This window comes from Chenopodium album, chromosome 26, assembly GCF_948465745.1.
Source record: "Chenopodium album chromosome 26, dcCheAlbu1.1, whole genome shotgun sequence".
NCBI classification, from domain to species: Eukaryota; Viridiplantae; Streptophyta; class Magnoliopsida; order Caryophyllales; family Amaranthaceae; genus Chenopodium; species Chenopodium album.
In genome coordinates this window covers 1,389,018-1,402,493 of record NC_137859.1, presented here as the reverse complement: position 1 = coordinate 1,402,493, position 13,476 = coordinate 1,389,018, and the positions used below count along the sequence as shown (strand labels likewise).

The 13,476-nt window shown below is 30.4% G+C and overlaps 1 pseudogene; it reads right to left on the bottom strand.

Annotated features, from left to right (window-relative positions):
- Window positions 1-9,491: 9,491 nt before the first annotated feature.
- LOC145617871 (protein LIGHT-DEPENDENT SHORT HYPOCOTYLS 5 pseudogene) lies at window positions 9,492-10,740 on the bottom strand (annotated as a pseudogene).
- Window positions 10,741-13,476: the final 2,736 nt, after the last annotated feature.

Sequence of the window (13,476 nt, the reverse complement as noted above, 5' to 3'; positions counted from 1 at the left end):
ATTATCATTATGATTTTTGAGGCATGCTTGAATGTGGCATTATCCCAATTAAGCAAAACTGTGAAAGATGAGATTATTTAAAGAATGGTTAAACAAGAATTTATTTTTAATTTTTTTTTTGTGGATGCCAATTAACTTTGTTGGTTATTTCCTTAGGAGTGATATTTAAAATCTATGATCGAATCACATCTACATCACTTCTCTTACCGTTCTCGTCAAAAAAAAAAAAAAAAAAAAAAATTCTCCAAACTAACAAGCTAAATGTGAAGAGAGGAAATTCACGAAAATTGAAAGAAAAGTTGATAATATATAATTTCATATACTGTGGAAAACATTAGAGGGCCACAGAATTGAAGAAACAATAAAATGAATTGAAACAGTAGCATATAATATAATGTATGTTTAGTCTAATTTGATTGGTACATCTTCCGTTGTTTGGGGCTTTAATCCTCGAAGAGGCCCTACGTTTTGGTCCATGGACTGATTACTGTATTCAATTGGCATGCATCAACTCCTTATCGAAGAGAACCTATTAAGCTATGCCGTATTTCACAAGGTGCGCCACCTTATGTTGTCGTTGAGATGCTTGGGGTCAACCTCTCCTATAAATTTCACTTTCATTATTTATAATTATTATTAAATTGCTCATTCAAAGTTTTTTTTTTTTTTTTAAAAAAAAAAAAAAAAAAAACTATATGTAAGTCATGCAACTATTAGGCTAATAGGCCCTATTCAATCGACTTTTTATTTGTGGTAAATTATTAATTACCATAGTAAGTTGTGATCATTTAATAGCCATATATAATTAAAGGTCTGTTCACATTTACTGAACTGAGCTGAGCTGAGCTGAACTGAACTGATTAGAGCTGAACTGAGCTGAAATGAATATTTTATGAGAGAGGGAAATTATGTTCTGAATTGAATTAAACTGATTGGAGCTGAACTAAACAGAATTGAACTGATTGGAGCTAAACTGAACTGAAATTAAGTAAATGTGAACAGACCCTAAATCTATGTTAACATGAAAATTTATCATCATGTAATATGGGGTGGATCGGATAATGTAGTAATTCAAGATGTATTACTACATATGTAAAATAAAATTATACAAATTTTTTTTATTGTATTACAAAAAAGAGAAAATAATATGAAGTAAGACATAAGAATAAATATACAGAGTAGTACAAATAAAAAATATAAAAATATTTATCATGTTTGCACTATTGACTATTTATGCTTTGTTACTCACTCTACTAATTAAATGATCAAATCCCCTCAAAAAAAAAAAAATTAAATGATCAAATTGATGTCTTAAGCTTTAATAACTCGAATTCTTTCACATATATGAGAACCTTCCGAAGCTCTGATGTATGCATGTATTATAATGCTCTACGTACACTATTGAATTAAAGAGATAGGAAATGTATAATATCATATGTACTTTTAATGATCATTACATGTTTCTCTGTCATTGATTGGAAGAGGCAAGAGGGTGCCTACGGTAGGAATTAAATTGGAAGATTGTCGGCGAGTTGGCCGTATCGTCCGTATAAGATTTTGGTACGCACTAGAATATGTTAGGGGCAAATCGAGCAATGCAAATATTCAAATCATGACAAAGCTATGGTACGAATTCAAGAGAAGTGTGCAACTCTTTCAAATTTAATATTTTAAGGAGACAGTTGTTGTGTGTCGGTTGCATGATAAATTGATAACCCTTTTAGGTATCGAGTTAATGACTTGATGTCTCGCTTGAACTATAACCCTAACTATTTTCATCCGAACAGACCCTCTGATTTAGGACTATGATTATTATTGTATAAAACTTTATATCTACAAATTTATCCATGAACTTCATGATTAAATCCTTTTATTAAATCCTTTTATTATCCTTTACATTATCATCTCAAATGGCTAATATATGCAGAAGAAGAAATGCAGAAGAAAACAAAAATGTTAAATTGGAAGACCAAACGTCAATGACATGAGTGACAAGGCGAATGAGAAGTTGGACATGACTACTCACTGCTCACTGCAGCTTATCCATTGCCCCACTGCTTCCTTCCTTGTCTCTTCTCTTTTTTCAATTTCTCAAACCTAAATCTTACTATTAGCTTACAAATACTATATTTAGCCAATAATTATGGAGTAATAGTAATAATTTTCCATACTTTGTATTAAGGGTTTGTTCTCTTCAGCTTAATTTCAGTTCAGCTTCAATCAGTTCAGTTCAATTTAATTCAGCTCCCAATTTTCTTCTCTCATAAACAATTCATTTTAGCTATATTTTTTTTTGAAAAAATTCATTTTAGCTCATTTCAATTCAGCTTCAATCAATTCAGTTCAGTAAATCAAAATATACCCTAAAGTTATCTTCCTCCACCACGTATAAAGATAAACATAATTTAAGTTCTTATTTCCAAATAAATTATTGCTGTAATGATTGGACATTTAGGAATTTTAATATGTGTTTTTTACCTTATAATAACAAATGGATTATAACTAATTATCCAAAAAAATGAAAGTAAATCGAACACATTCTTTCACTTTACTAGAGTAAATAAATATAGTACTACGTAAATGAAAAATGACAACTAATAATGTTATTTGTGCTCCAATAAAACTGAAACTATCTTAGAAAACTTAAACGGAATAATAGTGATTTGACACGTAGGCAATCCTAAAAAATTGAAATTATGTCACAAAGTGTAAAACCTTAAGATCCGCAAACTACTAATCATTGGATCCCCAAACAATTTACACCTAATTAAAAGCTACTCGTACTAGCTAGAGTAGCTACTCCATCCAAATGTGGAGTACGACCAACGTAAGAAATAATCACCGACTAATAATATCATTTAGCCACCCATTTAATTAAGTACTACTATAATTTTTGTTAAAAATACTTATATTAAGAGATTTGTTAAAATCTTTAATTTCAAATAATTTGTCTGCATTGAAGAAATCAGTGTTTCATTTTCAGAAATGACTACAGTAATAATACTCGTATTCGTATATTTGAGTTTCTAACATGCATATAGAAATTCAAGTGTTTGTTACAATGCAATACTATAAATTAAAAGTTTAGATAAAAAGACATTAAAATTGCATTGATGACTTGATGTGGACAGTGGAATTTCAATTTATATTATAGTTCCAATTTCCAATAAAACAAAATCACAAAAAATTAAACACATTCCTATTACAGTATAATTTATATTATTACCTTTGCTTTGCACAATTATTATTGCACGAACATAAATACTGATTAATTTTAGTTTCCTAATGATGATTTAACAATCTCCCATCACACGTGAGACGCAATATAATGTATAAAAATGTAGATGCAAACATGCAATAGATTAGCCATTTTTGACATTCTTGTGAAAATAAAGATAGCAAAATAATGCATGCAAGTTATAAAGGCGTGTGAAAATAAAAGATCATGCATTATATGCCGACCGATCTGTATGTATGACCATGCAAACATGTATGAACACTATGATCATGTATTGATCTTATCTGCTTTTTTTTTTTATTTTATTTTATTTTTTATTAGAACTTGTATATATAAATTTTTTAATCAAATATTATTCCATACTTTACGTATTTTATTGTCATTATTAGTAGTAACACACTATGATTCTAATATTCTATGAATAACTGTTAGGTTAGCTATATACTTGTTTATACTTCGACTTCGTAAACTTTATTGAAATGCGGTAGTCTGCAGTTTCATGTTTTGCAAAATTTGATGGAAATGAAACTTTGATAAATGTGTAATAATCCATAAATGATTGTGATAACAGGGTTAACAGCAATCCGATTACCTGTCAGAAAGAGGGGGAAAAAAAATTAATGTGATTAAAGGTACGTGTACATCAATTTTAGAATTAATTTCACCCAAACCACAATGTCACAATCTACCTGATAGAGTGATAGAGCTCTCCTTCTACGGATCATATTTTAAAATATATGTATAATTTGTTATACCTAGCTAATTTGGTTCAACATTTTATTTTCTTTTTTTATTTTTTTTATATATATATTAATCATCAACTCTAATCAGCTACTCCAACTAGTTTACCAATAACAGATTGATCTCGTCCAACAAAAAAAAAAAAAAATAAATAAATAAAAAATTGATTGTAAGATGAAACATTAATTGGGCTTATTACAAGTGGGCTAAACTTCCTTTTTATTTCAATGAATCCAGCCCAAACCGATTTTCAGATAATGAAGCTGTTTATCACCATACTTGGTACCTAAGTGAAAGTAATTGATATAGCCCAAACAGTAGACGTGGGTGCTTCACATAAATAAAAGAACAGGGAACTAAGTATTTTAATTTTATAAGGCTAAAGACCTACTCTTCAATTCCTAATTTCATATCGCGATGACGCAATATTATTCTAAAATTGAAATTATTAATGACGGGTGCAATCTAGGCCCGCACAATTCGTGCAATTCCCGTTTCTATATTGGGTGGAACAGAGACCCTGAATAAATAGAAATCATGGACATGAGATCATTAAATTTAGAGCCTCCAATTTCAACTTTTCATCACATGTACGCAGCTATTACGACTAGTCTACTAGCTAGTACTATAGCATGGGGGAGGAGAGAGATTCATGATACAGAACGACACTCACTACTCATCACTCAAAACCACATAGAAGAAACCGCATTCATTCATTCATTCACCAGATAATACAGTCATAATAGTGTAATAGTACTCGTACGGTTTTTTTTTTTTTTTTTTTTTTTGGCATTTTCTTTGTCTTTTGTTAACCCTTTAATTTGCTGTTTCTTAAAGCATGTTTCGATTTACTGAAAATAACTAAACTGAAATGAGTTGATAGGGGCTGAACTGAATTAAACTGAATAGAGCTAAAATGAATTGTTTATGAGAAAAGAAAATTAGGAAAATGAACTAAATTAAACTGATTGGAGCTAAACTGAACTGAAATTAAGCTGAACTGAATTGAACAGAAATTAACCCATACCTTTCTTTCTCTCTCGTTTTCAAGTATTTTTCTGGGTAATGTGCATAAAAATAAAGTGCATACGTGCAAGAAAACACTTGTATTGTTGCTCAATTCCCTGGATTGTTATAAGGGTTAAAATAAACCAACAAAGTGAAATTTGGAAGCAACCACAACTATTTAATCTCTTCTATACTCCTTAAGTCCTTTTTTCCAACTTTATTTTTTGACCTTTTTTCATGACCATATATGGCTATGTGACAAATACTCCACCAACCCATCATTTTTTAAAATTAAAGAGGGAAATACAAGGCTAATTATGCTTAGTGTATATGTACTTATGTAAGCTAACATATCACAAAAAACTTTTATGAGGCAATATTTGTATACCTATTGTAAAGTGGAGGGCCAGGGAGAGAGAAATAAGAAGAACTCAGCTCACAAGAAAACCTTAAGATAAAACCAGGCCAACGTGATACACCAAACTAACATTTATAGATTTGCCATTGATTACTCATATAATTTTTTTCAAAGAGAAATAAAATTGGACATGACTATACTAAGGATGAAACTACGACCCTACGAGCGTTTATTTGTTTATTTGTTTAAGTGGAGTATAATAGAGGGCTATTTATAATTAAATTAATTAAGGGTGATTTGATTCGTGTCACATCTTAGATTAATTGATAACAATATATCACTAGTTTTTTTTGTTTAACATAATTTTAAGACCGAAAAACAAATTAAAATAGAAAGATAATGACACGTAGGTAGTACATATGTATTAATGTATTATTCCTTATCTATGCTATGCTATGCTACTCCACTAATTTGTTTATTAATATAGCAACATTATTAATATTGCTATACCTATATAAATAGCTACTAACTACACATTATTGTACATTTTCGTAGAGAGGATAATAGTACGAACAAGCAAAATAAATACCAATGATGCATGCATGATTTCATTGGAGATGAGGACTACTGAAGGGACAATTAATTATTAATTAAAACTATAAGAAAATTAGTAGTAATAAACATAGGGGATCTTTGGTGGGTCTTGCCACTAATCATTGTACAATAAAATATTATGAACATAAAATCCTTAAGATATTATAAACAGGAAAAATTCATAAAATTAAGCATATACTATTTGTAAGCAAACCAACGGTTGGCTATTGGTCCTTTTCAATGAGTTGATGGTTTTCTCTCTTTTTTTATTTTTTTTCTTTTTTCTTTTTCCACTAGAATAAATTTAAAGTGAGGACAAATAATCAAATAAAAAGATTATAATAAAAATTCTTTATTAATTTGTTTAATTTCATATATACTTTCTTTTTGTAAGTGCATGCCCCTCTTTTGTTATCTTTCTCAGTTTCTCTTTAATTTCTTTGTGGTGTTGTTGTCATTGAAAAGATAGGGGGTAGGAGAGAGAAAGCAAATAGACTAGCGAGCAATTTCATATGCTATACCATACTATACCCCTCTTGCACAAATTAAAGTGCCAAAAAGAAACCATTATCTTCATCACCCCAAACATGAGAAAACATAAATAACAATTGCTTTTAGTTTGTTTTTCTTGAAAGTCAATAATGTAAAAGAAATACTCCATAATAGATTTTCAATCAAATTAAATGATGAACAAGTCGTCTCGGCCCATCTTTCGTGTTAAAATATGTTACACTAGTAAAATATTTTTTTTCTTTTTAATAACAATTACACAAAAAAGGGTCTATGAACTCAATTTCAAAGCCTTAGAGTCCTGGCTAAGTTATAGTTCCGACAATTTTAGAAAACACAATTCTTGCAAATGATTAAAGGTTCAAAGGTAAATATTTTCTTTTACAACAATATTATTATATACACCCAAAATTGTAAGTCAGAAGATTTTCAAAACACCCTTAAAAAAGTAAAATTTGCACTCAATTACATGCCTAATGCACTAATCAAATAGCGCCAATATCAAAATCTTTAACAAATAAAGGAGAATCAAACTAGGTTAAAAGGGAGATTATAAGTAAAAAGAAAAAAAAAACAAATCATCAAAAAAAATGAGAAAAAAAAAAAAGAAAAAAGATGGCACCTGAAACTGAAGTAGTAGTAGTAAAGAGAGAAAAAATAAGCACACGTGTAGTTTATCATAGGAATTTTGGCATGAGGAAGTATTCCAATGGATGACTTTCTCACTTATTCATTCATCTGAAAATCTAATAAGGCTAGGGGACCATTTTCAAAGAAAGAGAAAGATTAATTAAGATGCTGAAAAAGGGGACATCTTTGATTTTAGATACACTCTAAAGCACCAACAACACACTAGATTTTTATACTTTCCTACTTACTAACTGTTTCATCAACTTCCTTTCCTAGTTTATTCACTGTTTTGGAAATTTTTAAGCGTTTACGAGTTTATATGTATGTGGTGATGTTTGGGCTCTCTATTCATTACGATTAATAAGTTGGGTTCGTCCTAGCACATTCTAATTTATTAAACATTAATTTTATCATCATATATATATATATATGTATGTATATTTTACGAGTATTTAATATATACTAGTATATATCTATCATCCCTCTTAAATATTTGATCTAATTGCACACGGATTACTTCACGAGTTAAAGAGGCTAGGCAACAATTCACCTGCTGAAATTGACATTTGCTAAAAAAGGAAGACTTCAGGTTCTTCAAGTGATTACTCTTTTTTGGGTATGTCATGTAGCCTTAATTATCACTTATTTTACTCGTGTAAACTAACACTCCATCTATTTCTAACTACATACAGCCAATAATCTTGTATACAAGTCTGTTACGGGTATATTCGTATTAATTACCTTGTACCAAACGTATATATACTAGTACATTAAAACAATAAATAAATAAAAAAAAAAAAAAAAACAATAAATCCCCTCAATTTAATTTCTACTAGTTGTATACAATAATTCTATTATTGCATTGCATTTCCGAGCACTGGCGGACCTACGTTGGAACCTGGGGGGACACGTGCTACCCCCAGATTTTAAAAAAAAAAAAAAAAAATTATTCTGTTGTGTAAAAAGCCTCCAGTTTGGTATTTTGTATATTTGTTAAACATTACCTTTTATATAAGATAGTGTTATCTTGCTTCAGTGGTAACAAAGGTCTAAGATAGATGTTCCTTATTCTAGCGGGGGGTTAGTGTTCGAATCCCCTCCCATCTTTATTTTGATACTTTATTCATTTTTAAATACTTGCTTCACTTTTCTTTTTCGGCCGTTTTTAAATACTTGCTCAATTTTCTTATTTGGAAAGCTTATACAACATTTTATTTATTTATCTGACCTAGTGGACCCAACCTAAATCATATTTTACTAATTTCCTTGATTTATTATTTTTTTTTCAATTTCTCTTAAAACTCCGCCCATGAAAAAACGAAACAAGTATTTAAAAACGGAGGGATATCTAATATGCACTATTCAGTATATAATTTATCCATGAAATAAATTCATTGCAATTTAGGCAAAGTAGATACATAAATTAAATGGTTACTTTTTACAATAACACAAGGAATAATTTAAAAAATGAACCTGATTTATCATTTAACTAAATGTGTTAAATTATCGTAAATTTAATTTGAGTTTCAAGTTATTCGGTACTATATTGGGTTTTTTTCTCTCTCTAGTGTTTAGTGTGCTACCCCTGACTTAGAATCCTGGATCCGCCACTGTTTCCGAGATCATCTATGACCGGAAATTAAATTAAATAAAAGATATGGAGTACTTCGTAATAATATAAAATAAAATTCAAAAAAATGAATCTAGCAACATAGGGAATTTTTTTTATATGCAGTACTCGTATGAAAGTTGAATTATTGGTTTTGAGAATAAAATACAAGAAAGAAGACAAATACGGAGATGTAATTGGTATATACTCTGTGTAACAGCAGTACATTTTATATTGATTGACATAACAAGAAAAATAACAAGTTAGGAAATAATTGTATAATTATCATGTTTATTTATGGTAAATTGATAAGACTTACCAGGCACTCACGACGACAAAAGCTGCAAAATGTGAGAGAATTTCTTTGTCTAATGATCAAATAGAGCTTAATGACTCAGTTAATAACATACTAATAGCAGTAATTTAAAGAATTAATGGAATGATTTGGGTTTCTTGACGGCACCTAATTACTCTTTATTTTAACCATTACTTGCCTTAAATCACTGCTTAATTAAATAATATTGCAAAACTTGTTGTTTAACATAGTATATACAGTAAGAAATTGATTAGAAAACACCTGCTTGATTAAATTAATTAACCCCATAAATAATACAGTACTCGTAATAAATAAAAGAAAACCCCGATAATACAAGTTATTAAGTGAACATGACTTGTTACCTGGAGAATAAGATGATCATATGTTTGAATTTTGATGGAACTTCATCTTCTACAACAATGGTTGATCATCAAATAATAATAAGTATATACAATAATAAATAAATTAATTAATATACGAGATTGGATTAGAAAAATAATATTATGCTTGCTTTCACATAATATATAATCACAATTTAATCCTCCAGCGTTGGACAATAATTGATCCTTGATAATAAAGTCAAATTATAAATAATTATATATATATATATATATATATATATATATATAAAAATTAGGTAGTAGTTGTAGGAGGACCTACACCAGCAGTACTAGCACCACCACCGGCATCTCCACTTCCGCTACCACCATCCCGGGACCCACCAGTCTCGAGGACTCCACTACTCGCAGCAGCATCCACTGTTGTAGATAGAGTAGTGGCGGTGGGAGCAGAAGTGGAGGTAGTACTAGAAGAAGAAGCACTACGTTTCCGCTTCTTCTTTTCGTAAGGGATACCACGGGCTTTAGCCTGGCTCTCCCTTACCTCCCGAAGATAAATCCTTACAGCGCGTGCACCAAACGGGTTGGATTCAGGTCGGCCACCATTTTCTTCGTAAGCAGCACGAAGACGGCCGATAAGAGCGTCAAGGCTCCCCCAAGCCTGCTTAAGAGGGCAAGCGCACGGGGCGGGTGGATTAGGGTGACCGAAATAAGGGCAACCAGTGATGTGTACCTTAGTCTTACCAAATTGGTCCAAATATTTGAGAAATTCTATTACATGTGCTCCACTGCACCTAGACAATGATAGAGGAGGTTTGTGGTTTCTCAAATATTGTAAGAAAGTATTCCAGTCTCGTCTTTTTTGCGACTCGTACCTGCTTGGTGGTGCTGCCGTTGTCGTTGAAGTCGTAGTCGATACCACTAATTGAGACCCATCATCACCACCGCCGCCGCCGCCACTAGATGAACCATGAGTGAGTTCGCCTCTTTGTCCTGATGATGATCCTTCGCCACCACCACCACCGCCGCCTCCGGTTTCGGATGTTCCACCCCCAGAAGTATCCATAATAATATGATCTATGTATAAATAATGATTGATTTCTAATGATTTTTAATATTTGCGAAATTGGGGTTTTTTTTTTTTTTTTTTTTTGTGGGAGGATTTATAAGTGATGGGACGTGAAAAGGGAGAAAAGATGAATGAATAAGACGAAGCTAAGTAGTAGTATGTCGTTGGCTCCGGAGAGAGAAAGAAAGAACCAATCCCTAAAAGAGATGGAAGCCACTATCAAGACTCTTGTGAGGAACAAAAAAGAAAATTAATATTTAATTTAATTTAATTTAATTATAATTTTAAAATAAAATTAAAAGAGGTAAGAAAAAAATAAAATCGAAAAAAAAAGGGAGGAATTTGAGAGAAAGAGAGGGAGGTGGGGAAGGTGAAGGAAAGAAGAAGAAAGAGAGAGGGGTGGGATGAAGGGTGAGCTTATAAATCATCACGTGGCTTTGGCCCCCTCTAGAAGGGACAAACCTATACTCTGCACCTCCCTTTTTTTTTTTTTCGAATTTTTTTTTTTTTTGAAATTTTTTTTTTAAAAAAAAATAAAAAATAACATCAATTTATTTTTGTGACAATTTTGAGTCTTGTGAGTGAGTTTTAATTTATTCATTGTCTTTTTATATGAAATTTTACTAGATTAAGGAATGTATTTTGATTTGTTAGATAAGGTAAGGGTCTAATGGCTAATAACTTAGAGGGGTGATTGTCATCACTTTGTCTTGTGGAAATAAGGGGGTGTCAATAGGTGTTTGTGTAAGTGTAGCAAGTTGGGACTTTAATTTACATGGTTGTTTTTAGTGATAGTGTAGGAAGGTGGTTGAGAATAGAGGTTGTAGTGGGTTGTGGCGAGTTGATCAGATTATCATGCTTTTTTGAGTTAAATTTGGTTCAAACTCATACCATTTACACATAAATCAATCGTGACTTATATCCTATACTTACTATGTCTTTTGCATCTCAATCGTAACTTAGGGTCTGTTCTCTTACGTTGAAATTCAGTTCAGCTCAGTTCAGTTCACTTCAGCTCCTAATTTCCTTCTCTTATAAAATATTCATTTCAGTTCAGTTCAGTTTAGTTCAGCTCCTAATTTCCTTCTCTTATAAAATATTCATTTCAGTTCAGTTCAGCTGAGTTCAGTCAATGAGAACAGACCCTCAATACTTCAATCATGTTTACATGATAAATGCATAAATTGTGTAAATGTGAAATGTGGTTGTATTTTTTGAAATGCATGTGATGCTTATAAGCCGTGAGAATTTTCTTGTTTACTTGTGTGGATAGTTAGAGAAAATCATATGTCAATCATTGGCTTTAGCTTTATTCAAGATGTGTGAGAACTCTAATACCGTAGCATATATATTTATTGTAGAAATTAGTATGTTTGAATTATATGTAGAATTAATTTATTCATCAAATCAATAGTTGTATGTCTTATACGGTGAATTAGATTAGATGTCCTTCAACAAATCAACAAAAACTTCAAACACATTTATTACCTTTTAATAATCAAACTAAACCTTTTTTTCATTAGTAATATTAAAGGATTATTATATTGGCTTCTTGGATCAACCAATGTAGGAAATTTTGTAATTTCTACCTCATTGTACTCCATATGATGTATGGTCATGTATCCAATCAAAAAGAATTCCCTTCAACAACGAAGCAAACTTTTATTAGGCCAGGCTATCAAACAAAAAGTAGAAAAAAACAAAATTTAACACACAATCTATTGTAAATTTGTAATTCTTATGCTCCAAAAATTTGTACATTATTGTAACAATGCCTCAAAACATCAAAATTCGCAAGTTCTAATTCTATATTTCATAGGATAAGTATCAAAATAAGATGATAACTTATTAAGAATCCTCTAATCAATGTATAAGTACTAAAGTACTTGTATAATTTAGAATTCAAGGTATTAATACTATTTGATTCCTAGCTATAATTTCTATTGATTGAGTTTAAAGAAGTGTAGAATTTACTTGTTTTGCCAATTATATTTTTGGACCCACTATCAAAGCTGATGTGTCAACATATTATTTGTTATATGATATTGTATGGCAAGTTGTCCCAATCTGATGCAAGTCCAAAAATGCCTCCCCCAGCCTCCAACCACTAAGTTTTTATTTCTCCACTATTTTATTTATTTTTTGAAATGTCTACACTATTTAATCTAGAAGAACATCAATACTAGATTATATGTCTGACGTAGCATTATTACTAGATTATTACTTGTAATTTATGGTTGCTTTTACAGGCTGATCGACCATATACAATTATTCTTTTTCATTTTCCAGCAATGATAAATTGGAAGTGATCAGTGATATCATTGTATGTTGGTTATGCTTTTCAATTTTATTCAAATTTCTTTGAGTTCATTATGTACGCTTTCTATTTTTTTTTTTTTTTTTTGACAAGATGTACGCTTTCTATGAAGTACATGGTAATTATTTATTTACGCTTTATTAGCTCAATCCAACTTTATATGTAACACACTATATTTTATTCTTTCTAAAACCGTGTATTGTAATACAATATCTCAAACGAATGGAGATTATACTCCCTCTATTTTTTAAGTTGTTTCCATTTGCTTTTAGCACAAATAATTCTTAACATACATGCATCTGAGCATTAACGATTTAATATCTCTAATATTGAAATATGAAAGTAACACACAAAATTTATAATTAGTCAATATATGCTAACTAATCAACAAGATAAACCTATTAAGATCCCACTTAATTATACGTATATATTAATTTGTAACCATAGATTCAAAGACAAAGTTTATGTACAATATAAATATTCAAATGAAATAGGGATTATTCCAACCATAACAATTCGAAGAAAAGGAGGAGTAATGCTTTATGGAATATGACTATTGTCTTCTTTATAAAACAACCTCTTTCTAATTTTGCTCTTTATTTCTAGATCAACTAATCTATGTTCTACTTCCCTTAACATCCTAATTTAAGCATGAAAAATTGTTATACGGAAGCTTGCTTATCGTTTTATTTTATTATAGAAGTTTGATAAAAAAAAAAAAATAAGAACTTTAACCTATTGTGCTTAT